Genomic DNA, 27710 nt, shown 5'->3' on the forward strand with positions numbered 1-27710 from the left:
TAGCTAACCCAACCACCAGACCACCTAACTAACCAAACCACCTAGCTAACCCGACCACCAGACCACCTAACTAACCAGACCACCTAACTAACCCAACCACCAGACCACCTAACTAACCCAACCACCAGACCACCTAGCTAACCCAACCACCAGACCACCTAGCTAACCCAACCACCAGACCACCTAGCTAACCCAACCACCAGACCACCTAGTTAACCCAACCACCAGACCACCTAGCTAACCCAACCACCAGACCACCTAGCTAACCCAACCACCAGACCACCTAGCTAACCCAACCACCAGACCACCTAGCTAACCCGACCACCTAGCTAACCCGACCACCAGACCACCTAGCTAACCCGACCACCAGACCACCTAGCTAACCCGACCACCAGACCACCTAGCTAACCCAACCACCAGACCACCTAGCTAACCCAACCACCAGACCACCTAGCTAACCCAACCACCAGACCACCTAGCTAACCCAACCACCAGACCACCTAGCTAACCCAACCACCAGACCACCTAGCTATCCCAACCACCAGACCACCTAGCTAACCCAACCACAAGACCACCTAGCTAACCCAACCACCAGACAACCTAGCTAACCCAACCACCAGACCACCTAGCTAACCCGACCACCTAGCTAACCCGACCACCAGACCACCTAGCTAACCCAACCACCAGACCACCTAGCTAACCCAACCACCAGACCACCTAACTAACCCAACCACCTAGCTAACCCGACCACCTAGCTAACCCGACCACCAGACCACCTAGCTAACCCAACCATCAGACCACCTAGCTAACCCAACCATCAGAGCACCTAGCTAACCCGACCATCAGAGCACCTAGCTAACCCGACCACCAGAGCACCTAGCTAACCCGATCACCAGAGCACCTAGCTAAGCCGACCACCAGAGCACCTAGCTAAGCCGACCACCAGAGCACCTAGCTAAGCCGACCACCAGAGCACCTAGCTAAGCCGACCACCAGAGCACCTAGCTAAGCCGACCACCAGAGCACCTAGCTAAGCCGACCACCAGAGCACCTAGCTAAGCCGACCACCAGAGCACCTAGCTAACCCGACCACCAGAGCACCTAGCTAACCCGACCATCAGACCACCTAGCTAACCCACCACCTAGCTAACCCAACCACCTAGCTAACCCAACCACCAGACCACCTAGCTAACCCAACCACCAGACCACCTAGCTAACCCAACCATCAGACCACCTAGCTAACCCAACCATCAGACCACCTAGCTAACCCAACCACCTAGCTAACCCAACCATCAGACCACCTAGCTAACCCGACCACCTAGCTAACCCAACCATCAGACCACCTAGCTAACCCAACCACCTAGCTAACCCAACCACCAGACCACCTAGCTAACCCAACCATCAGACCACCTAGCTAACCCAACCACCTAGCTAACCCAACCACCAGACCACCTAGCTAACCCAACCACCTAGCTAACCCAACCACCAGACCACCTAGCTAACCCAACCATCAGACCACCTAGCTAACCCAACCACCTAGCTAACCCAACCATCAGACCACCTAACTAACCCAACCACCAGACCCCCTAGCTAACCCAACCACCAGACCACCTAGCTAACCCAACCACCTAACTAGCCCAACCATCAGACCACCTAGCTAACCCAACCACCTAACTAGCCCAACCACCAGACCCCCTAGCTAACCCAACCACCAGACCCCCTAGCTAACCCAACCACCAGACCCCCTAGCTAACCCAACCACCAGACCCCCTAGCTAACCCAACCATCAGACCACCTAGCTAACCCAACCACCTAGCTAACCCAACCATCAGACCACCTAGCTAACCCGACCACCTAGCTAACCCAACCACCAGACCACCTAGCTAACCCGACCACCTAGCTAACCCAACCACCAGACCACCTAGCTAACCCAACCACCTAGCTAACCCAACCACCAGACCACCTAGCTAACCCAACCACCTAGCTAACCCAACCACCAGACCACCTAGCTAACCCGAGCACCTAGCTAACCCGACCATCAGAGCACCTAGCTAACCCGACCATCAGAGCACCTAGCTAACCCGACCATCAGAGCACCTAGCTAACCCGACCATCAGAGCACCTAGCTAACCCGACCATCAGAGCACCTAGCTAACCCGACCATCAGAGCACCTAGCTAAGCCGACCACCAGAGCACCTAGCTAAGCCGACCATCAGAGCACCTAGCTAACCCGACCATCAGAGCACCTAGCTAACCCGACCATCAGAGCACCTAGCTAAGCCGACCACCAGAGCACCTAGCTAAGCCGACCACCAGAGCACCTAGCTAAGCCGACCACCAGAGCACCTAGCTAAGCCGACCACCTAGCTAAGCCGACCACCAGAGCACCTAGCTAAGCCGACCACCAGAGCACCTAGCTAAGCCGACCACCAGAGCACCTAGCTAAGCCGACCACCAGAGCACCTAGCTAAGCCGACCACCAGCGAACCTAGCTAAGCCGACCACCAGCGCACCTAGCTAAGCCGACCACCAGAGCACCTAGCTAAGCCGACCACCAGAGCACCTAGCTAAGCCGACCACCAGAGCACCTAGCTAAGCCGACCACCAGAGCACCTAGCTAAGCCGACCACCAGAGCACCTAGCTAAGCCGACCACCAGAGCACCTAGCTAAGCCGACCACCTAGCTAAGCCGACCACCTAGCTAAGCCGACCACCTAGCTAAGCCGACCACCTAGCTAAGCCGACCACCTAGCTAAGCCGACCACCAGAGCACCTAGCTAAGCCGACCACCAGAGCACCTAGCTAAGCCGACCACCAGAGCACCTAGCTAACCCGACCACCAGACCACCTAGCTAACCCGACCACCTAGCTAACCCAACCACCTAGCTAACCCAACCACCTAGCTAACCCAACCACCAGACCCCCTAGCTAACCCAACCACCAGACCACCTAGTTAACCCAACCACCAGACCACCTAGCTAACCCAACCACCAGACCACCTAGCTAACCCAACCACCTAGCTAACCCAACCACCAGACCACCTAGCTAACCCAACCATCAGACCACCTAGCTAACCCAACCACCTAGCTAACCCAACCATCAGACCACCTAACTAACCCAACCACCAGACCCCCTAGCTAACCCAACCACCAGACCACCTAGCTAACCCAACCACCTAACTAGCCCAACCATCAGACCACCTAGCTAACCCAACCACCTAACTAGCCCAACCACCAGACCCCCTAGCTAACCCAACCACCAGACCCCCTAGCTAACCCAACCACCAGACCCCCTAGCTAACCCAACCACCAGACCCCCTAGCTAACCCAACCATCAGACCACCTAGCTAACCCAACCACCTAGCTAACCCAACCATCAGACCACCTAGCTAACCCGACCACCTAGCTAACCCAACCACCAGACCACCTAGCTAACCCGACCACCTAGCTAACCCAACCACCAGACCACCTAGCTAACCCAACCACCTAGCTAACCCAACCACCAGACCACCTAGCTAACCCAACCACCTAGCTAACCCAACCACCAGACCACCTAGCTAACCCAAGCACCTAGCTAACCCGACCACCAGAGCACCTAGCTAACCCGACCATCAGAGCACCTAGCTAACCCGACCATCAGAGCACCTAGCTAACCCGACCATCAGAGCACCTAGCTAACCCGACCATCAGAGCACCTAGCTAACCCGACCATCAGAGCACCTAGCTAAGCCGACCACCAGAGCACCTAGCTAAGCCGACCACCAGAGCACCTAGCTAACCCGACCATCAGAGCACCTAGCTAACCCGACCATCAGAGCACCTAGCTAAGCCGACCACCAGAGCACCTAGCTAAGCCGACCACCAGAGCACCTAGCTAAGCCGACCACCAGATCACCTAGCTAAGCCGACCACCTAGCTAAGCCGACCACCAGAGCACCTAGCTAAGCCGACCACCAGAGCACCTAGCTAAGCCGACCACCAGAGCACCTAGCTAAGCCGACCACCAGAGCACCTAGCTAAGCCGACCACCAGCGCACCTAGCTAAGCCGACCACCAGCGCACCTAGCTAAGCCGACCACCAGCGCACCTAGCTAAGCCGACCACCAGAGCACCTAGCTAAGCCGACCACCAGAGCACCTAGCTAAGCCGACCACCAGAGCACCTAGCTAAGCCGACCACCAGAGCACCTAGCTAAGCCGACCACCAGAGCACCTAGCTAAGCCGACCACCTAGCTAAGCCGACCACCTAGCTAAGCCGACCACCTAGCTAAGCCGACCACCTAGCTAAGCCGACCACCTAGCTAAGCCGACCACCAGAGCACCTAGCTAAGCCGACCACCAGAGCACCTAGCTAAGCCGACCACCAGAGCACCTAGCTAACCCGACCACCAGACCACCTAGCTAACCCGACCACCTAGCTAACCCAACCACCTAGCTAACCCAACCACCTAGCTAACCCAACCACCTAGCTAACCCAACCACCAGACCACCTAGCTAACCCAACCATCAGACCACCTAGCTAACCCAACCACCTAGCTAACCCAACCACCAGACCACCTAGCTAACCCAACCACCTAACTAGCCCAACCATCAGACCACCTAGCTAACCCAACCACCTAACTAGCCCAACCATCAGACCACCTAACTAACCCAACCACCAGACCCCCTAGCTAACCCAACCACCAGACCACCTAGCTAACCCAACCACCTAACTAGCCCAACCATCAGACCACCTAGCTAACCCAACCACCTAACTAGCCCAACCACCAGACCCCCTAGCTAACCCAACCACCAGACCCCCTAGCTAACCCAACCACCAGACCCCCTAGCTAACCTGACCACCAGACCCCCTAGCTAACCTGACCACCAGACCACCTAGCTAACCCAACCACCTAGCTAACCCAACCACCACCAGGCCACCTAGGAAACCATCTGAACTCAGTCTACCATGGCTGAACGGACAGGAGAGGGAGAGAGAGAAAGAAAGTGAGGGATTGGAAAGCGAGAGGTAGATAATTGTTCAGCACACAGAGATAAATGTGCCTTGGCAGTAGCTAAAGGGGAGACGAGAGACGAGAGGAGAGAGGGATAGGGAAGAGGAGAAAGGGAAGCTCGTTTCAACACCGTCAGCGGCGTTAATGAGACACAGGTGCAGCCTGTGGAACCACAGAGACTGTCAGAGAGGGGGAGGAGGCGGGGTGACAGGGAGTGTGAGCGAGGAAGGGAAAAGAGATGGGAGGTGAGTGAAGAGGGGTCAAAGAGAGAGGGAGGAGAGAGGTGAAGATGGATGATGAGAGAGACAAAGGGAGGGCACAAACTACACAGGAAAAGATGGAGGACAAAGGTGTGAACACTAAGAAATTAGAAGTGTCTGTGTGGGAGAGCGAGCCACACACACACACACACACACACACACACACACACACACAAGCCAAAGGGGCGAACTGTACTGTACCTGCAGTCCTCCTCGTTAGAGAGCGGTTACAGAGCGGTAGAGCAGTCGGAGGTGATCAGCAGGAGAGAGAATTCTAACGTGTGTGTGGAGTGTAGGGCTGGGAATTGCCAGGGACCTCACAATACGATATTATCACGATACTTACGTGCCGAAACACTGTGTATTGCGATTTTCGCGATTCTATATGTATTGCAATTTGATAGTGTGATTATGTATTTATTTATTTTTGATGTTCCAAACATATTGCTCACCATATGTCTGCTGCAGAGGGACAAGAGAGAGAGCCATGAGAAAACAAGTTTTGATCAGTCATGGAAATAAAGGTGCTGAAAAGTAATTGGCTTCCAATTTAAAAAGAAGATGGAGAACAAACTATGGAGGAAAAATACTGGAGTTTTGGTGCAGGTACAGACAACTAGCACAAAAATAATATTAAGATCTTGTCAAATTATATTCCGATAGGTAACCGCATCGAACCCCCCCCCCCCCCCCCCCCCCATCACTAGTGGAGAGCAGGTACACGAGTGTGTGTCTCTCTGTGTCTCCAGAAAAGTGTGTGTGAGAGACATCTGAGGCAGTGGGAGAATGGCCTTTGTATTCAGAACAGAACTGAGTAAATATTTGGAAGTGCCTGCTGTGTGGGGTAGATTGTTATTTGTGGCGGGGGATGAGAAGAGGGAGAGAGATAAGAGGGGAGGAGGAGAGCTGAAGAGCTCAAAGGAGTGCAATTGTTTACCCCACTATAGAACATAAAGTCTGCTCTGTTCAGGGACCACGGAGAGACATCAACGAAGTCTGCTCTGTGCTGTGCTCAGGGACCACGGAGAGACATCAACAAAGTCTGCTCTGTGCTGTGCTCAGGGACCACGGAGAGACATCCATAAAGTCTGCTCTGTGCTCTGCTCAGGGACCATGGAGAGACATCCATAAAGTCTGCTCTGTGCTGTGCTCAGGGACCACGGAGAGACATCCATAAAGTCTGCTCTGTGCTCTGCTCAGGGACCACGGAGAGACATCCATAAAGTCTGCTCTGTGCTCTGCTCAGGGACCATGGAGAGACATCAACAAAGTCTGCTCTGTGCTGTGCTCAGGGACCATGGAGAGACATCAACAAAGTCTGCTCTGTGCTGTGCTCAGGGACCATGGAGAGACATCCACAAAGTCTGCTCTGTGCTGTGCTCAGGGACCACGGAGAGACATCCATAAAGTCTGCTCTGTGCTGTGCTCAGGGACCACGGAGAGACATCCATAAAGTCTGCTCTGTGCTGTGCTCAGGGACCACGGAGAGACATCCATAAAGTCTGCTCTGTGCTCTGCTCAGGGACCATGGAGAGACATCCATAAAGTCTGCTCTGTGCTGTGCTCAGGGACCACGGAGAGACATCCATAAAGTCTGCTCTGTGCTCTGCTCAGGGACCATGGAGAGACATCCATAAAGTCTGCTCTGTGCTCTGCTCGGGGACCATGGAGAGACATCAACAAAGTCTGCTCTGTGCTGTGCTCAGGGACCATGGAGAGACATCAACAAAGTCTGCTCTGTGCTCTGCTCAGGGACCACGGAGAGACATCAACAAAGTCTGCTCTGTGCTGTGCTCAGGGACCATGGAGAGAGATCAACACAAAGTCTGCTCTGTGCTCTGCTCAGGGACCATGGAGAGACATCAACAAAGTCTGCTCTGTGCTCTGCTCAGGGACCATGGAGAGACATCAACAAAGTCTGCTCTGTGCTCTGCTCAGGGACCATGGAGAGACATCCATAAAGTCTGCTCTGTGCTCTGCTCAGGGACCATGGAGAGACATCAACAAAGTCTGCTCTGTGCTCTGCTCAGGGACCATGGAGAGACATCAACAACGTCTGCTCTGTGCTGTGCTCAGGGACCACGGAGAGACATCCATAAAGTCTGCTCTGTGCTGTGCTCAGGGACCACGGAGAGACATCCATAAAGTCTGCTCTGTGCTCTGCTCAGGGACCATGGAGAGACATCAACAAAGTCTGCTCTGTGCTCTGCTCAGGGACCATGGAGAGACATCAACAACGTCTGCTCTGTGCTGTGCTCAGGGACCACGGAGAGACATCAACAACGTCTGCTCTGTGCTGTGCTCAGGGACCACGGAGAGACATCAACAAAGTCTGCTCTGTGCTGTGCTCAGGGACCATGGAGAGCTATCCATAAAGTCTGCTCTGTGCTGTGCTCAGGGACCATGGAGAGACATCCATAAAGTCTGCTCTGTGCTGTGCTCAGGGACCATGGAAAGACATCCATAAAGTCTGCTCTGTGCTGTGCTCAGGGACCATGGAGAGCTATCCATAAAGTCTGCTCTGTGCTGTGCTCAGGGACCATGGAAAGACATCCATAAAGTCTGCTCTGTGCTGTGCTCAGGGACCATGGAGAGCTATCCATAAAGTCTGCTCTGTGCTGTGCTCAGGGACCATGGAAAGACATCCATAAAGTCTGCTCTGTGCTGTGCTCAGGGACCATGGAGAGCTATCCATAAAGTCTGCTCTGTGCTGTGCTCAGGGACCATGGAGAGAGATCAACACAAAGTCTGCTCTGTTCTGTGCTCAGGGACCATGGAGAGCTATCCATAAAGTCTGCTCTGTGCTGTGCTCAGGGACCATGGAGAGCTATCCATAAAGTCTGCTCTGTGCTGTGCTCAGGGACCATGGAGAGCTATCCATAAAGTCTGCTCTGTGCTGTGCTCAGGGACCATGGAGAGCTATCCACAAAGTCTGCTCTGTGCTGTGCTCAGGGACCATGGAGAGCTATCCATAAAGTCTGCTCTGTGCTGTGCTCAGGGACCATGGAGAGCTATCCATAAAGTCTGCTCTGTGCTGTGCTCAGGGACCATGGAGAGAGATCAACACAAAGTCTGCTCTGTGCTCAGGGACCATGGAGAGCTATCCATAAAGTCTGCTCTGTGCTCTGCTCAGGGACCATGGAGAGCTATCCATAAGGTCTGCTCTGCTCTGTGCTCTGCTCAGGGACCATGGAGAGCTACCCATAAAGTCTGCTCTGTGCTGTGCTCAGGGACCATGGAGAGAGATCCATAAAGTCTGCTCTGCTCTGCTCTGCTCAGGGACCATGGAGAGATCCATAAAGTCTGCTCTGCTCTGCTCTGCTCTGCTCAGGGACCATGGAGAGATAGCAACAAAGTCTGCTCTGTGCTCTGCTCAGGGACCATGGAGAGATATCAACATAAACTACTCTGTTCTCTCCCTTTGCTGTCAAATGACATGTGATGTACAGTAGAGCACACTGCTACAGAACTGCCCTCTGTCACACTCTGGCCATAGACATGTGGGGCCCTCGTCAAATGTAGTGCACTATAAAGGGAATAGGGTGCCATTTGGCATGCAGTCATGACTGGACAGTGAGTTCCTCTCCTAGTACTGTGTTCTGTTCCTCCAGGTGGAATGGCCGCTATAGCGCAGTACACCCAGTATTGTTGCTGGAGCTGGGATGAGGCCATGACTTTCACCTGCACTAAGATGAGATTAGACATGTTTGTTAGAGGTGAAGTGGGGTTTACTTGGTAATACCACCCATGAGATGGGGGGACAGTAAGGACACACAGTAGGGCTGGGAATTAGCAGGGACCTCACGATAAGATATGATCACGATACTTTGGTGCTGATTCGATGTTCCAAACATATTGCTCACCATATGTCTGCTGCAGAGAGACGAGCGAGAGCCATGAGAAAATGAGTTTGGATCATCGTGGAAATAAATGTTTTAATTTCACCTTTATTTAACCAGACAAGTCAATTAAGAACAAATTCTTATTTTCAATGACGGCCTAGGAACAGTGGGTTAACTCTGCCTTGTTCAGTGGGCAGAACGACAGATTTTTATCTTGTCAGCTCGGGGATTCGATCTTGCAACCTTTCGGTTACTAGTCCAACGCTCTAACCACTAGGCTACCTGCCGCCCAGAAATGAAAGTGCTGAAAACAATTTGGCGCCCTATTTAACAAGATGGTGAACAAGTTATACAAATACTGGAGTCTTGGTGTAGCCAACTGCCGTCAATACGATATAACGTTAAAAATAATATCCTGATATGTAACTCTATAGACTTTCCCCTTCTCTAACACAGTGTGACCTCTTGCCCCGTGGTTTATGTTTTTAGCCATTGTGTCGAGGACAGGGCAGTTTGTGAGGGGTTTTCAACAAGGGGTCATTCATTCATGAGAACACACACACAAACACACACACGCCCCACCCCCAGCCTTTCATCTCCACTCTCACAGGCCCCTGTTGTTCTGTCAGTCTCAGAAAGCGAGGGATGGAGGAAGGAAGGGAGAGGGGGATGTGAAGGGCTGAGGAAGGCAGAGGCAGGAAGAGAACATGTGCTTCTAGATTCCTGTACCATTTCAGAGTAGCTGGTTGTTGCTGTGGCTTTATCTCCATCTATGCTATTTCCCTCCTCTCGCTCTCTCATCATCCCTCTCTCTTTCTCTCTTTCTCTCCCTATGGCAGTGCTCCGTGGGGTCTGTTTTCAGTCTGTTTGCTGATGACTCTGCTCTGAACAGATGTGATGCTCAGCAGCTGTTGCTCAACTCTGGAGCATCTCTCTCTGTCTCCATCTATTTCTCTCACTGTCTCTCATTCCCCTCTAATTCTGTTGGCTAGGTTGAAAGCACAACTGGGTTGTGATCTGAACAAGGGGCCAGTCTATGTCCAGTCTGACTGAATGGAGCAGGATGTTGGAGGATTGACTGCCGGTCACATAAAGCCAATGACTGCTGTTGACTATATTGTAGTATTGACTGCTGTTGACTATATTGTAGTATTGACTGCTGTTGACTATATTGTAGTATTTACTGCTGTTGACTATACTGTAGTATTTACTGCTGTTGACTATATTGTAGTATTGACTGCTGTTGACTATACTGTAGTATTGACTGCTGTTGACTATATTGTAGTATTGACTGCTGTTGACTATACTGTAGTATTGAGGGGCTTGTATTGGCCTGAACTAGACATTGATAGACATGTCAGCTGTGAGTGTGTAGAGTGTGTATTGGTTCCTTACAGTACCTGAGAAACTCATTGAAGGTTATGTGTATTGCTCTCTGAAAAGGAGGGGGGTCGTGTCATTCTGATGTCTGGAGCACTGGGGGCATTGGCCGGGCTTAGGGGTGTGTATGTGAGAGACTAGCTGCCACCGTTGTAATTAGTTCCTCTGACCTCCTCCCTCTATGCTGATGGATGGGGCTCTGATCTGATCTGGGGTGGAAATCTGGGATCAGCGTGGCAGATCCGCTCCTAATCAACGCTGCTCCCTGGAACGCCAGGCAGGAACGGCGGCTCCGGAATATCACAGGAGCTGGGATTTAACCGTCACTCAAATCCGCAACAAGCAGTCTAATTTAAAGGATGCAGAGATAAAGCTTCTACCCTTCCTGTGTGTGTGCTGTGTGTGTGCTGTGTGTGTGCTGTGTGTGTGCTGTGTGTGTGCTGTGTGTGTGCTGTGTGTGTGCTGTGTGTGTGCTGTGTGTGTGCTGTGTGTGTGCTGTGTGTGTGCTGTGTGTGTGTGCTGTGTGTGTGTGTGTGTGTGTGTGTGTGTGTGTGCTGTGTGTGTGTGTGCTGTGTGTGTGTGTGTGTTGTGTGTGTGTGTGTGTGTGTGTGTGTGTGTGCTGTGTGTGTGTGTGTGTGTGTGTGTGTGTGTGTGTGTGTGTGTGTGTGTGTGTGTGTGTGTGTGTGTGCTGTGTGTGTGTGCTGTGTGTGTGTGTGTGTGTGGTGTGTGTGTGTGGTGTGCTGTGTGTGGTGTGCTGTGTGTGGTGTGCTGTGTGTGGTGTGCTGTGTGTGGTGTGCTGTGTGTGGTGTGCTGTGTGTGTGTGCTGTGTGTGTGTGCTGTGTGTGTGTGCTGTGTGTGTGTGTGTGCTACTTGTCTCATGTGGAGAACAGAGATATGGAACAGCACTTTGTCCTCATACTATTAGATCAGATTTCACAAGACAAGCTGGTTCCATGTTTCCTATGACCTTCAACCTCTCCCTCTCTCTGTAGAGCTGCTGTTCATCTGAATATTCCTGCCTGGGCTGATGGAGATTCAAAGGAAGGATCAGTCAATTCCTGGCTCTCCTTTGAGGATCTGACTCATTAGCTAGTGTGTGTGATTAGCCAGCTAGCGTTTGATGTGATACTTGGTTTGTGTGTTACAGCACAGCAGCACTGCCCTCAGGTAGGTAGCAGCCCAGGTGTCCTTTCATTCCCAACATCCCACACCTGGAGAGGGGAGGAAGACGGGAGGAAGATCTATTAACCTGTCAGTCATAACAGAGTTCTCACACTAGAAGACATTGTTCGTTTCCATGTTGACTCAGCAGAAAAAAGCTGCCTGTTACTGTGGTTTATTTTTACCAACACAAATACAGAGTACAATGTTTACTGAGTAAGACTTTCACTCCCGACAGTTTTGGTTTGATGGTAACGTTATGGGCAGGGTTCAGTTTCTACAGTTGGAATTTGACCGTGACGCTGAAACAGGAAATTCCCCTAAAAGACCAGTGGTTCATTTTTACCCACACAAATACGGTAAGACATTAACTTTCACTTTCACAACCGACAGTCTTGGTTTGATGGTGACGTTTTGGGCAGGTTTCAGTTTTCGCAGCTGCACTTTCTGTTGGAATTTGACCATTACACTGAAACGGGAAATTCTCCTAAAATACCAGCGTGTTGCTTAGTAAGGAATGTAGTCCACTGGATGGGAACTAATCCACCCATTCTACTGGACTCTATATGTTACAGCTTCAGATGAAAGTGTGTGTGTGATTTACAAATTCCCCTTGCATCCCTTTTCTGAAAGAAGTCCTCTGGCCCAAATCAGAACTGTGAACTTTGATACCAGTGAACAAAATTAGAACACGTTGTGATAACTGAATGAATAGTTTCAGGTCTTGGTTTGGGGGGGAACGGTGAACATCTTTTCCCTTTTGAACAGAAATGAGAAACAGTGAAATGTGGAGAACACAGTCAATTAGGCTACAACAGAATACAGCCTCAATTGCTTGTTTCTCTGTCTGTGTTACTGATTACAGTCTGATTATGGGCCCCTGTTGTAGTAGGGAATCAGAGCATGACTGGGACTTGGAGGGCCATGAGAGAGGGTCTATTTAGGGACTATGTCCTATCTCTCCCCTCCTCCATCTCTATATCCATCACTCTATCTTAACAGAATTGACAGTCAACAAAGGCAGCCCTTTCCAACTGTAATGACTGGGAGATGGGTGACTGTTCCTGCCTGATGATGTGTGACTGTGTAATCGTGTGCACTATTGTTCCTGTGTGATCTTCAGAGAGCTGCCATTGCCTTAGATCAGTGTGCAAAGCCCAAAGAGAGGCAGGTAAATGTCCACTCAATGATTGTTGCTTTAATAAACCCTCAGTGATGTGATAACGTTTGGACCACTTTACTAATAACACTGTTTAAACCTGCTAGCTCACGATGGACACAGTGTTCACAGTGCCAGTCACCATGGTGACGTAGGTAATATACCAACTCCCTATTTGTGCTGTAGAGGTGTTTGATTGAAAGCGCTATAGGACCGTGCTGTTGGTTGGTTCACACCATTCTCTCTTACAATGTTAAACTAAAGCTTCTATTTAAATCCAGTTCATGATCACACAGGAAGGAAGGCTGTGTTCTCTCTCTTATCCCATCCTTCTTCTTCTTTACCTCCAGTGAGGTGAGAGCCTATGGGAGGCGTGTGTTAGAGCGCTGGGTTTCATATAGCCCGCCACCTATTCAGAATGGGAACAATAGCAGGAGGAAACCCATCCGTCTACCGGTCCTAACAGACCTGAGAGGAACAGCAGGACAATCGAACTGTTCTGTTACTTCCTTCACAAAGACTCTTTCTACCCCTTTCTGTCTCTCACTCTCTCAGCCTCTTGGTGTGTCTCACATTATGTCTGTGTCTCCCTTCTCTTCTCTCCTCCCTTGCTTGTCAGCAGTGATTCATTCCAACGGGCTAGCTTTCTAATTTAGGCCAGAGTCATCCTCCGCTGTTCTGATGTTGACAATCAGCTGATATCTGACTAAGCGTTCACTACCCTGTCCCTCAGTCAGCGTTCTGTTAGCCAGCCATATTGGTTTGATGCATGAGTCCTGATCCAGTCAGACAGATTGTGGTTTAATGCACTCTACATATCACATACACCAGGGGTAGGTAACCCTGTTACTTGTGTGCTGCAGGTACTGCAGGATTTTGTTCCAACTAGGCACCACACCAGGGGTGCGTTTAGTTAGCTTGAACATTTTCTATGTTGTGGAATGGTTTCTACTGAACGACACGTTTTCCCAAAATCTTCTTGTATGTTCTTATACGGACTCTGAGAGAGGTTTTCTCCGTTCGGAAGGTGTGCCGGGTCATGGTTTGAAGTAATGAGTGACGTATTTAAAGGGCAGTGGTGAGTTTTAAACTCACAACCCAGCTCCTCCCTGTTTAACTGGTTGGTCAGTACCGCACCGTTTCAGTTCAATATAACCTTATATTATGTTTTTGTATACTGAACCCAGCCCTGACCAACTGAGCTGATTGATCAGTTCAGTTCAGCCTAAATTCAAGACACCTGGTCTTCCAGGTCAGTTAAATCAAAAACATGAAGAGCCTATAGCTTCCAGGACCAGGGTTGTCTTCCAGGACCAGGGTTGTCTTCCAGGACCAGGGTTGTCTTCCAGGACCAGGGTTGTCTTCCAGGACCAGGGTTGTCTTCCAGGACCAGGGTTGCCCTACCTCTGACATACACTATTTTAATCAAATCAAATTTATTTATATAGCCCTTCGTACATCAGCTGATATCTCGAAGTGCTGTACAGAAACCCAGCCTAAAACCCCAAACAGCAAGCAATGCAGGTGTAGAAGCACGGTGGCTAGGAAAAACTCCCTAGAAAGGCCAGAACCTAGGAAGAAACCTAGAGAGGAACCAGGCTATGAGGGGTGGCCAGTCCTCTCCTGGCTGTGCCGGGTGGAGATTATAACAGAACATGGCCAAGATGTTCAAATGTTCATAAATGACCAGCATGGTCAAATAATAATAATCACAGTAGTTGTCGAGGGTGCAGCACCTCAGGAGTAAATGTCAGTTGGCTTTTCATAGCCGATCATTAAGAGTATCTCTACCGCTCCTGCGGTTTCTAGAGAGTTGAAAACAGCAGGTCTGGGACAGGTAGCAGGTCCGGTGAACAGCTCAGGGTTCCATAGCCGCAGGCAGAACAGTTGAAACTGGAGCAGCAGCACGGCCAGGCGGACTGGGGACAGCAAGGAGTCATGTCAGGTCGTCCTGAGGTATGGTCCTAGGGCTCAGGTCCTCCGAGAGAGAGAAAGAAAGAGAGAATTAGAGAGAGCATACTTAAATTCACACAGGACACCGGATAAGACAGAAGTACTCCAGATATAACAAACTGACCCTAGCCCCCCGACACATAAACTAATGCAGCATAAATACTGGAGGCTGAGAGAGGAGGGGTCAGGAGACACTGTGGCCCCATCCGATGATACCCCCGGACAGGGCCAAACAGGAAGGATATAACCCCACCCACTTTCCCAAGGCACAGCCCCCACACCACTAGAGGGACATCTTCAACCACCAACTTACCATCCTGAGACAAGGCCGAGTATAGCCCACAAAGATCTCCGCCACGGCACAACCCAAGGGGGGGCGCCAACCCAGACAGGAAGATCACGTCAGTGACTCAACCCACTCAAGTGATGCACCCCTCCTAGGGACGGCATGAAAGAGCACCAGTAAGCCAGTGACTCAGCCCCTGTAATAGGGTTAGAGGCAGAGAATCCCAGTGGAGAGAGGGGAACCGGCCAGGCAGAGACAGCAAGGGCGGTTCGTTGCTCCAGAGCCTTTCTGTTCACCTTCACACTCCTGGGCCAGACTACACTCAATCATAGGACCTACTGAAGAGATGAGTCTTCAATAAAGACTTAAAGGTTGAGACTGAGTCTGCATCTCTCACATGGGTAGGCAGACCATTCCATAAAAATTGAGCTCTATAGGAGAAAGCCCTGCCTCCAGCTGTTTGCTTAGAAATTCTAGGGACAATTAGGAGGCCCGCGTCTTGTGACCGTAGCGTACGTGTAGGTATGTACGGCAGGACCAACTCGGAAAGATAGGTAGGTGCATGCCCATGTAACGCTTTGTAGGTTAACAGTAAAACCTTGAAGTCATCTTCATTAATCCTCTAAAAGTATCAGAAATTGGATTGGTCTCTTTGATTAGGGAACGGACTCTTACAAGTCATGACGGCGACCCAATGGGCGTGTGTAATTAGGTTTGAGTGACAGCTTTGACAAAGCAGCTGGGGAAACAGCCCAAGGTGAATTAAAGTTGAATGTAACTGATGGCAGCGAGGGAGTGTGGCAACACAGCTGTGTTTGTGTTGTTGACGAGGTGTAAACTGAGGTGTTGTCATGGAATCTTTCACTAAACCCCAGGAGTGATTTTTATACAGCAGATGAATCAGAAGCTCACACCTACTGTAACCAGACATATCCCCTTGTTATAGACACATTGTTACACTGCACAGGAGTGATGGACTCGTTCACACATACCCACATAGAATGCAGACAGTTTTGAGTAGTACAAGAGGCCAGCACGCGATAAAGTTGCTATTGTGTATATTTATTTATGTCCATAACTTAAAAACCTTTTGGAGGAATACCTGTCTGGTGCAGAGTGTGTCTACCTGATCACCTGCCACTCCCTGTGATCCTAGACCTGTATAGTTGATGGAAACTATTCTGGGGCTGAGGTGAGATAATGGCAGACAGACAGATCGGGTGAGAGAGATGTCGGGGAACCTGTGTTTTTCTGCTGAAGCTGGCAGCCTGCTAGACTCGCTAAAGAGGTGTCGGACAAGGCTAAAACTAAGAAGAGAGATCAGGGAAGTTTTTGAGGAACTGATCCTGAAGTTTCCCCTGACATTGATCTGAGGTCTGGGTTGTATTAGCTAGGATCTCCCTGGGGAGGTATTGGTTGGAATGAGGTGGAGTGAGAAGACTAGGCCAGAACCAGATGAACAAGGATAGACCAAAGCTAGAAGGATAAAACGTGAGAGTGAGAGGACCTGGACTGAAATAAAGTGAGGAAATAACAAAGCTGTCATGGCCAGACAGTCCCAGAGGAGAGGTGGACTGTACTGTAGCAGTCGGATGTGTCCCGAATGCCACCCTATTCCCTTTACAGTGCACTACGTTTGACCCGGGCCCACGCATCCATCGAGACTGTAGCAGTATAACTGCAGAGAGACGGAGTCATGCAGTAGCAGCAGTATATTTGGCTGAGGAGAGCAGTGTCCTCTCTGTTCTGTGTAAACAACCATGTGTTGTCTTTATGGGGCCTGAACAGGCCAACAACCAGACAAAGGCCCACAACACAACCACATGTGCATCCTCCTGTAGTCTCTCGAGTCACAAACCCATCCTCTTTCTTTATATTGTTCGCTCGCTCGCTCTGTCTTGCGCCCCCCCCCTCCCTCCCCAGTGTAAATGTTTCTCTTTATCAATAATGGAGGTATGAGAAGAGGAGACCGCTGTGCTCTTTTTCACCAGGAAATGAATAATTCAGCCTGTAGAGACGAGTGCCTGCCTGGGCCTCGCCGTGTGTCCGCTTGGGTGTGTGTGCGCCCGCTTGTTTTTTGTTTAGTTGAGTACTGGGCTTTTGCTTTGCCTGTGCCTCTTAAATTATGTAGAATGTACTGTACAGAATGGTACAAAACCATGTCAATGTTCAGTACTGTATGTTAGTAGGTAACCCCCTTAGGAGACTACGCTACTCTGGACATTTAGTGCACTACTGTTGCAACTAAATTCAGCTACTGTATGGCTGCACTCAGTCATATGATGCATGCCCTATGAGCCCTGGTCAAAAGTAGTACCCTACTGTATTTAGGCAATAGGGTGCCATTTGGGGTGGAGCCTTATTCAAAGTCTGCTCTTATAACGATCACTCGATCCACACAAACTCACTGGACCAGAATTGACCTTCTGTTCTCTGGTATGTGCATACCTGTTGAGAAGGAGGGGATGGGGTAGAGAGGGAGAGACGGGGGGGAGAGAGAGCAAGGGAGGAACGAGAGGGGGGAAGGGTGGAAATCCACTGAGATACAGCATGTAATACATTTAGTCTGTCAGATCCTGCTGGGGTCCCTGTAGTAAAGGGACTGGAAGCCCCATGTCAGAGCCTGGGACTGGAAGCCCCTGTCAGAGCCTGCTGGGGTCCCTGTAGTAAAGGGACTGGAGGCCACTGTCAGATCCTGCTGGGTCCCTGTAGTAAAGGGACTGGAGGCCACTGTCAGATCCTGCTGTAGTAGTTCTCACACTCAGTCATATACAGTACGCGTCAGTGACCTGAGAGTACAGGTAGGGTCACTTTACTATTTAAATTAACTAGTTTTTGTTTTTGTGTAATTAAGGAACAAACTTGACTTTTGTGCGTAAATATTAACATACTCCCTACAGAACAAATTCTAATACAAAGCATGTAAGCAAACAAGCTTTGGTATGCAAACAGACAGGAGGAACACACACACACACACACACACACACACGCCCACATACACAACATACACACGCATGCATACTGATGCCACACACACACACACACACACACACACACACACACTTTCACACTCTCCACATACGCTGTTGCTACTGTGTATTGTCTATCCTGTTTCCTAGTCACTTTACCCCCTACTTATATGTACATATCTACCTCAATTACCTCGTACTCCTGCACATCCGCTCTGCACTGGTTATTCACTGTGTATATATTCCAACACGCGCACATGTTGATTCTGTCCACCCACACCAGATGCGATCAGGACACGCAGGTTGAAATATCAAAACAAACTCTGAACCAACTATATTAATTTGGGGACATGTCGAAAAGCATTAAACATTGATGCCATTTTAGCTAGCTAGCTTGCTGTTGCTAGCTAATTTGTCCTGGGATATAAACATTGGGTTGTTATTTTACCTGAAATGGAACCAAGTTCTATTTTAGCGCCTGGCTACGATGATTGAATAACATGTATGTGTACATTTTTTAATTTTTTATTTTTTTTTTACATTTTATCCCCTTTTCTCCCCAATTTTCGTGGTATCCAATCGCTAGTAATTACTATCTTGTCTCATCGCTACAACTCCCGTACGGGCTCGGGAGAGACGAAGGTCGAAAGCCACGCGTCCTCCGAAGCACAACCCAACCAAGCCGCACTGCTTCTTAACACAGCCGCCTCCAACCCGGAAGCCAGCCACACCAATGTGTCGGAGGAAACACCGTTCACCTGGCCCCCTTGGTTAGCGCGCACTGCGCCCGGCCCGCCACAGGAGTCGCTGGAGCGCGATGAGACAAGGATATCCCTACCGGCCAAACCCTCCCTAACCCGGACGACGCTAGCCCAATTGTGCGTCGCCCCACGGACCTCCCGGTCGCGGCCGGCTGCGACAGAGCCTGGGCGCGAACCCAGAGCCTCTGGTGGCGCAGCTAGCACTGCGATGCAGTGCCCTAGACCACTGCGCCACCCGGGAGGCCCAACATGTATGTGTACATTTTTGCTACGCTTGCACACGTGACGAGTCCGGTCTGGTCAGCATGTAAGCCTTACTACGCAACACTCTGCTCCCTGCGTACCAAACTGTGTGTGTAGACATGTTCCCTCTTTTTGAAATATGAATGTCATTGAACGAGTCTAACAATGTAATTGAATAAGGGGATATTTCAGGTGGATGTTTAATTTGCTGAATAAACAGTCAACTAAAGTTATTACTTATTGTCTACAGTACAGGTTGTTATGGTTGTCTAAAGAGCAAAGGATGTTTTTTACACCTCAAGATGAGGCACTTCAAGTAGAGATGCTGTACAGACTACACAGCATCCCAATTCTGCTGTTACTTTGAGAGAAGAGTGTGTAGTTTAGAGGGCAAATGCCCGCCATTATACACAGTTACTGTAGATTCTACCACTGTAGCCTGTATCAAGGCTGTTATTCTCCTAGACCAGAAGGCACAAAGGCTAATGTATGTTCTCCCTCGCCACCACACAGCCTACAGCAGCAACTACTTATTAGACTACTTTATTAGCCCAGTCACAGGCATTCTTTCAGATAGTGCACTACTTAGGCAATAGGGTACTATGTTTGATCACAGCCCGCAGGGCTCTAAACACACACTATATCGGGACTAGGGTTCCATCTGGGACGGATGTCAGTGACACAATGGCAGTCAGAGTACTTGCAGAGATGCAGGTTATTTGGCTCCAAGCCCAGAGACCAACCACTGGCCAGCCCACAGGATCACACTGAGGAGATAAAAGACTAAATGTGTTTGGTTGAATACCAGAGGGAGTGCAGCAGATAATGTAGGTAATGAAATAAATCAAGGTCCAGGATGATTGAACAAATGGACCACCACAGAGCTCTGGAGAGAACAGGGTAGCATAGGGGCTAATGTACAAGGCCATTCTCAGTAGGATACATCGCAGCACAATGTTTAGCAGTGGAAAACACAACTCTTTGTTCTTATTGGACACATGCAGGTTGAACCTCCCTGCTTTACTCAATTTCCAAATATTTTCAGTTTCCTCCCAACTGAACAGGACTTGAGACCAGCAGGGAATACTGTTTGAGGGTTAAGCCCGCATGGTATTAGACAGTAGGCGGAATGCTTGTTTTGGCCAGTAAATGGTCTAGTGAGTACTGGGGATGTGGTGTTACTCTGTAAATAACTGGCCTCTTTGGGGCTGGAGATGGACTGTGCTGCATCAGTGACCATCAGACAGAGGACAAGAGAACCATTAGCCATCAGCCTCACTCCCTCACTCAGTCACACGCTGATTCAGGTAAGCAGCAGACAGACCGACAGGGAGCTAAGCAGACAGACGGGCAGACCGACAGGGAGCTAAGCAGACAGACGGGCAGACCGACGGGGAGCTAAGCAGACAGACGGGCAGACCGACGGGGAGCTAAGCAGACAGACGGGCAGACCGACGGGGAGCTAAGCAGACAGACGGGCAGACCGACGGGGAGCTAAGCAGACAGACGGGCAGACCGACGGGGAGCTAAGCAGACAGACGGGCAGACCGACGGGGAGCTAAGCAGACAGACGGGCAGACCGACGGGGAGCTAAGCAGACAGACGGGCAGACCGACGGGGAGCTAAGCAGACAGACGGGCAGACCGACAGGGAGCTAAGCAGACAGACGGGCAGACCAACGGGGAGTTAAGCAGACAGACGGGCAGACCGACGGGGAGGGGGGGAGGGAAGCGGACAGACAGACGGGGAGGGAAGCGGGCAGACCGACGGGGAGGGAAGCGGGCAGACCGACGGGGAGGGAAGCGGGCAGACCGACCGGGCAGACCGACGGGGAGGGAGGGAAGCAGGGAAAGGGTAATAGGCGTATGTTCCCTTTAAAGCCACGGCCGTTCAAATGGGGGGGGGGTGGTGTCATACTCCCACTGTTCCTCTGCCCTCTATTCTGAGACAGTCCTCATTTTCTCTCAAGGTCAAGTGTGTGTGTAGTCTACCTTTGCTCTCCTCTACTGCTCCACACCTCCCTCTCTCCCTTTTCCTCTTTCCTTCTGTCATTCCGTTCTCCATGCACCGATTCCCTCTCCTGTGCTCGCTCTCATTCTCTACTTTTCCTCTGTCTAAACATCTCTCCTACTTTATTTATCTCACTTTCACTGTCTGTCTCCTGCTCTCCTTCTCTTTCTCTCTGTGCCCCTCAGATGTTGCTCATCAAATTTGTTGATTGCTTCCCCTTCTCTTGAGGTCTGTCTCGGTTTCTCACTCTTTCCCTCCCCCTCCATTGCTTGTACCCTGTTCTCTCCATTTCTCCCTCATATCTCTTCTTTCACCGGTCACTCACCCTGCTGTCTCCCTCCCTCCCTCTCTCTCTCGCTCTCTTGCTTGCTGTCCACTCATCCTGCATCACTTTGACATCTCCTAGCTGTCTCATCCTTCCATCCTCCCGGCACACCTCCTCTTTCCCATCCGTTTTCCCTTCATCAAAGGCATGGTGGGAAATATGTAGATGTCATGCAGAGCTCAGAGAGGACGGGGTTAATATGGCAGGGGTGGTACTGCTCTCAGGGTGTGTGAGAGGGAGAGACATAATGATTGGTGACAGTACTTAGGATGCTGACTTGAACAGTGATGTGCTACTTTTAGATGCTAAATCTGTGTACGTGTTGGTGTGTGTGTTGGTTGGCGTGTTGTGTGTCACCCATCCTTTAGGCGTTAAACTGAGCACAGTAAAGTAGAGCAGCACTGACTGACACACAGCTTCTGTTCTCTCTCTCCTCCCCTGCAACCTTCTCTCTTTGTCTCCTCCCTCTCCATCCTACCCTTCAACCGTCTCCCCTCTCTGTCTGTTTCCTCTACCCTTCAACTGTCTCCTCTCTCTGTCTGTTTCCTCTTCCCTTCAACCGTCTCCCCTCTCTGTCTGTTTCCTCTACCCTTCAACCGTCTCCTCTCTCTGTCTGTTTCCTCTACCCTTCAACTGTCTCCTCTCTCTGTCTGTTTCCTCTACCCTTCAACCGTCTCCCCTCTCTGTCTGTTTCCTCTACCCTTCAACCGTCTCCTCTCTGTCGGTTTCCTCTACCCTTCAACCGTCTCCCCTCTCTGTCTGTTTCCTCTACCCTTCAACCGTCTCCTCTCTGTCTGTTTCCTCTACCCTTCAACCGTCTCCCCTCTCTGTCTGTTTCCTCTACCCTTCAACCGTCTCCCCCCTGTCTGTTTCCTCTACCCTTCAACCGTCTCCCCTCTGTCTGTTTCCTCTACCCTTCAACCGTCTCCCCCCTGTCTGTTTCCTCTACCCTTCAACCGTCTCCCTTATCTGTCTGTTTCCTCTACCCTTCAACCGTCTCCCCTCTCTGTCTGTTTCCTCTACCCTTCAACCGTCTCCCCTCTGTCTGTTTCCTCTACCCTTCAACTGTCTCCTCTCTGTCGGTTTCCTCTACCCTTCAAACGTCTCCCCTCTGTCTGTTTCCTCTACCCTTCAACTGTCTCCCTTATCTGTCTGTTTCCTCTACCCTTCAACCGTCTCCCCTCTCTGTCTGTTTCCTCTACCCTTCAACCGTCTCCTCTCTCTGTCTGTTTCCTCTACCCTTCAACCGTCTCCCCTCTGTCTGTTTCCTCTACCCTTCAACCGTCTCCTCTCTCTGTCTGTTTCCTCTACCCTTCAACCGTCTCCCCTCTCTGTCTGTTTCCTCTACCCTTCAACCGTCTCCCCTCTGTCTGTTTCCTCTACCCTTCAACTGTCTCCTCTCTGTCGGTTTCCTCTACCCTTCAAACGTCTCCCCTCTGTCTGTTTCCTCTACCCTTCAACTGTCTCCCCTCTCTGTCTGTTTCCTCTACCCTTCAACCGTCTCCCCTCTGTCTGTTTCCTCTACCCTTCAACTGTCTCCTCTCTGTCGGTTTCCTCTACCCTTCAAACGTCTCCCCTCTGTCTGTTTCCTCTACCCTTCAACTGTCTCCCCTCTGTCTGTTTCCTCTACCCTTCAACTGTCTCCCTTATCTGTCTGTTTCCTCTTCCCTTCAACCGTCTCCCCTCTCTGTCTGTTTCCTCTACCCTTCAACCGTCTCCCCTCTCTGTCTGTTTCCTCTACCTTTCAACCGTCTCCTCTCTCTGTCTGTTTCCTCTACCCTTCAACCGTCTCCTCTCTCTGTCTGTTTCCTCTACCCTTCAACTGTCTCCTCTCTCTGTCTGTTTCCTCTACCCTTCAACCGTCTCCCCTCTCTGTCTGTTTCCTCTACCCTTCAACTGTCTCCTCTCTCTGTCTGTTTCCTCTACCCTTCAACCGTCTCCCCTCTCTGTCTGTTTCCTCTACCCTTCAACCGTCTCCTCTCTGTCGGTTTCCTCTACCCTTCAACCGTCTCCCCTCTCTGTCTGTTTCCTCTACCCTTCAACCGTCTCCTCTCTGTCTGTTTCCTCTACCCTTCAACCGTCTCCCCTCTCTGTCTGTTTCCTCTACCCTTCAACCGTCTCCCCCCTGTCTGTTTCCTCTACCCTTCAACCGTCTCCCCTCTGTCTGTTTCCTCTACCCTTCAACCGTCTCCCCCCTGTCTGTTTCCTCTACCCTTCAACCGTCTCCCTTATCTGTCTGTTTCCTCTACCCTTCAACCGTCTCCCCTCTGTCTGTTTCCTCTACCCTTCAACCGTCTCCCCTCTGTCTGTTTCCTCTACCCTTCAACTGTCTCCTCTCTGTCTGTTTCCTCTACCCTTCAACTGTCTCCTCTCTGTCGGTTTCCTCTACCCTTCAAACGTCTCCCTTATCTGTCTGTTTCCTCTACCCTTCAACCGTCTCCCCTCTCTGTCTGTTTCCTCTACCCTTCAACCGTCTCCTCTCTCTGTCTGTTTCCTCTACCCTTCAACCGTCTCCCCTCTCTGTCTGTTTCCTCTACCCTTCAACCGTCTCCCCTCTGTCTGTTTCCTCTACCCTTCAACCGTCTCCTCTCTCTGTTTCCTCTACCCTTCAACTGTCTCCTCTCTCTGTCTGTTTCCTCTACCCTTCAACCGTCTCCCCTCTCTGTCTGTTTCCTCTACCCTTCAACTGTCTCCTCTCTCTGTCTGTTTCCTCTACCCTTCAACTGTCTCCTCTCTCTGTCTGTTTCCTCTACCCTTCAACTGTCTCCTCTCTCTGTCTGTTTCCTCTACCCTTCAACTGTCTTCTCTCTGTCTGTTTCCTCTACCCTTCAACTGTCTTCTCTCTGTCTGTTTCCTCTACCCTTCAACTGTCTCCTCTCTGTCTGTTTCCTCTACCCTTCAACCGTCTCCCCTCTCTGTCTGTTTCCTCTACCCTTCAACTGTCTCAAATCAAATGTTATTTGTCACATGCTTGGTAACCAGCAGGTGTAGACTAGCGGTGAAATGCTTACTAACAGGCCCTTCCCAACAATGCAGAGAGGGAGAAAAGACAAATAATAATAGAAAACGTGACTAGGCAACAGGATAGACTAAACGGTAACAGCAGCGTATGTGATGAGTCAAGAGTTTGTGCAAAAAAAGGTCAATGCAGTAACTCCGGGTAGCTATTGGTTAACTATATTGAACAAAAATATAAACGCAACATGTAAAGTGTTGGTCCCATGTTTTATGAGCTAAAATAAAAGGTCACAGAATTTCTCCATACGCACAAAAAGCTTAGTTCTCTCAAATTTTGTGGCCTAATATTTGTTAAATCCTTGTTTGAGCATTTGTCCTTTTTAAAGATAATATGCCACACCTATCAGGTGGATCGATTATGAAGCTGATTAAACAGCATGATCATTACACAGTTTTGTCACACAAAACAATGCCACCAATGTTTTGAGGGAGTGTGCAATTGGTATGCTGACTGCAGGAATGGCCACCAGAGCTGTTGCTAGAGAACTGAATGTTAATTTCTCTACCATAAGCTGTCTCCAATGTCGTTTTGGAGAATTTGGCAGTATGTCCTACTGGCCTCAAAATTGTAGACCACGTGTAACCATGCCATCCCAGGACCTTCACATCCGGCTTCTTCACCTGCAGGATCGTCTCAGAACAGCCACCCGGACAGCTGATGAAGCTAAGGAGTATTTCTGTCTGTAATAAAGCCCTATTGTGGGAAAACTCATTCTGATTGGTTGGTCCTGGCTCCCAAGGTTGCCCTCCTGACCAGTCGTGTGAAATCCATACATGAGGGCCTAATTCATTTATTTCAATTAACTGATTTCCTCATATGATGAACTGTAACTCAGTAAAATCATTGAAATTGTTGCATTTTTATATTTTGGTTCAGTATATTTAACACAGTTTTATGGCTTGGGGGTAGAATATGTTCAGGGTCTTGTTGGTTACAGACTCCTCTCACTCTCGGTTTTCTCTACCCTTCAATCTTCTTTCTTTCTCGCTCTCTCTCCCTTTAATCTTCTCATCTCCAAATCCCTCTCCCCTCCTCATTCTATTTTTATTTGTCCACTTCACTCTTCTCTGTATTTTATAGTTTTTAATATTAGTTATCTGTTTAAGGCATCCTTACCTTAGCGACACAGCGCGTACACACACACACACACACCATAAATATCCTAGTCAACCCATGCTGTTCTAATGATAGTCTACAACCCCCGGGGGGTTAGTCATTTCAGAGGGTGGGTTATATTTTATATCCCTGGGGGGTCGAATGTCTCAAACCATTCCTCTCCTCATCCTCCTCTCATCTTGGCTTAGAGAGAGTTAAACTGGGTTGGTTTTCCTCTTATTGCTCTGTCTGTGACTGACAGCAGGCAGGCTTTCCTCAGCCCTGTCCCTCTGGGCTTTCTGCCTGCCTGCCTTCCCGGGATTAAACATGTGTGTGTGTGTGTGTGTGTGTGTTGAGTGTGCGTGTATTGTGTGCTTGCGTACTATGTGTGCATGCTTATCAATACAGGTCTGTGTAATGACCTGTGGCGTGCAAGGTTGACTCAATTCATACTCCCCAGTGAAGACGAGCAATCCTGGGATTCAATAGCCCTCCATGCCTCCCTCCTTCCCTCACTAGAGCCGAGCAGGTCCCAGAGCTAATCTATAGTTGGTCTATCTGCTGCAGGTGGATTGAAGTGAGGCTGCTGCCTGATCCCTCACAAACACTCCAAACACCTAGATCACACAGCAGTAGGCCCCTACACTAGGACACAATATACACACAGGTCACAAGGCCTGGAGAGGCACCAGGATCCAGCTAGAACACGCTCAGATTCTGAACCCTTCACTCTGTGCACTGACTCATTCACCTCACTCCCCCTCATTGATTTGTCAGTATAAGAAAGGAACCTTATCTGTGAAGGAATATGGCGGAAACTCCCTTTGGCCCCATGCTTTCATCAACCTAATGCTGTTAATAGTATGAGGGGAATACCAGTGCTTCTGGCTCTGTTTAATCCACAGCAGAGTCTCCAGGTGGGTGGGTGGTTGTAAAGAGGTTCTGTGGTTGCAGAAGGGTTATTTTGTGGTTTGAGTCTGACATTGGGTCAGTGCTGGGAGAGATGGTGGGTAATTCTAGGAAATGCCTTGCTTGTTTTCTTTGCTCTCTCCTGCTCTCTTCTTTCTCACTCTCCATCTCTTTCTCTCTCTCTGTCTCTCTTTCTCTCTTCCTGTCTCTGTCTCTCTGTCTCTCTCTCTCTCCCCGTCTCTGTCTCTGTCTCTCTTTCTCTCTCTCTCCCCGTCTCTGTCTCTCTTTCTCTCTCCCTGTCTGTCTCTCTCTCTCTTTCTCTCTCTTTCTCTCTCCCTGTCTGTCTCTTTCTCTCTCTTTCTCTCTCTTTCTCTCTCCCTGTCTCTCTCTTTCTCTCTTTCTCTCTCCCTTTCTCTCTCCCTGTCTGTCTTCTCTTTGTTTCTCTGTCTCTCTTTCTCTCTCCCTGTCTGTCTTCTCTTTGTCTCTCTGTCTCTCTCTTTCTCTCTCCCTGTCTGTCTTCTCTTTGTCTCTCTCTCTCTCTCTTTCTCTCTCCCTGTCTGTCTTCTCTTTGTCTCTCTCTCTCTTTCTCTCTCCCTGTCTGTCTTCTCTTTGTCTTTCTGTCTCTCTCTCTTTCTCTCTCCCTGTCTCTCTCTCTTTCTCTCTCTCTTTCTCTCTCCCTGTCTGTCTCTTTTTGTCTCTCTGTCTGTGTTTCTGTGTGTGTGTCGCTCTTCCTGTTTAAAGACCATGGTAGCAGAGGTAGGCTGTGTGGATTGCTCATAACCACCACCAGAGAAGACCGTCAGTCCTGGCCTTTGACTCGTGTCTCTATAGGGATGGTGTGTTTTCCACCCCACCTTCTTCTCTGTCTTCCACAGTAGTTTGTGTTTCTCCACTCAGAGAGGATGGACAAACCAGTAGAACCAGTTATGATGCTAAAATAAATTTCAGTATCAATCACTTCGGTGTGTGCATCATATTAAGAAGTGTGGGAACACACACAGAGTGAGAGATTGAAATGTTGGTAAACATTGACAGGTGTGTCGCAGCAGATAATTTGTTTTTACGTAGAACAGGTAGACCGGACAGACACACCGACGCACACTCATTCATACAGTTAATTACATTCTCATTCAGACATGCACGAAAGACACCTTCTGGTGACTTGTCAGGACGTTGTGGTCCTGATAATGTAGGAAAACATGTACACAAACACACACCAATCCCTGTACACAGCGTGTGTGTGTGTGTGTGTGTGTGTGAGCCCAGAGTAAATGGCTGGTTCTAGAAAAGCATAAGCCATCCAAATGATTTATGACCGGTGTGGAGCGTACTGGGCTTTTTCCT

At 49.9% G+C, this 27710-nt stretch overlaps 1 protein-coding gene across 1 annotated transcript in view; it reads left to right on the forward strand.

The window, feature by feature from the left end:
• Positions 1–27710, forward strand: part of LOC139564709 (poliovirus receptor-like) — a 59306-nt gene that overhangs the window by 17540 nt on the left and 14056 nt on the right. The window lies entirely within an intron of this gene.

Source organism: Salvelinus alpinus, chromosome 35 (assembly GCF_045679555.1).
Source record: "Salvelinus alpinus chromosome 35, SLU_Salpinus.1, whole genome shotgun sequence".
Classification (NCBI taxonomy): domain Eukaryota; kingdom Metazoa; phylum Chordata; class Actinopteri; order Salmoniformes; family Salmonidae; genus Salvelinus; species Salvelinus alpinus.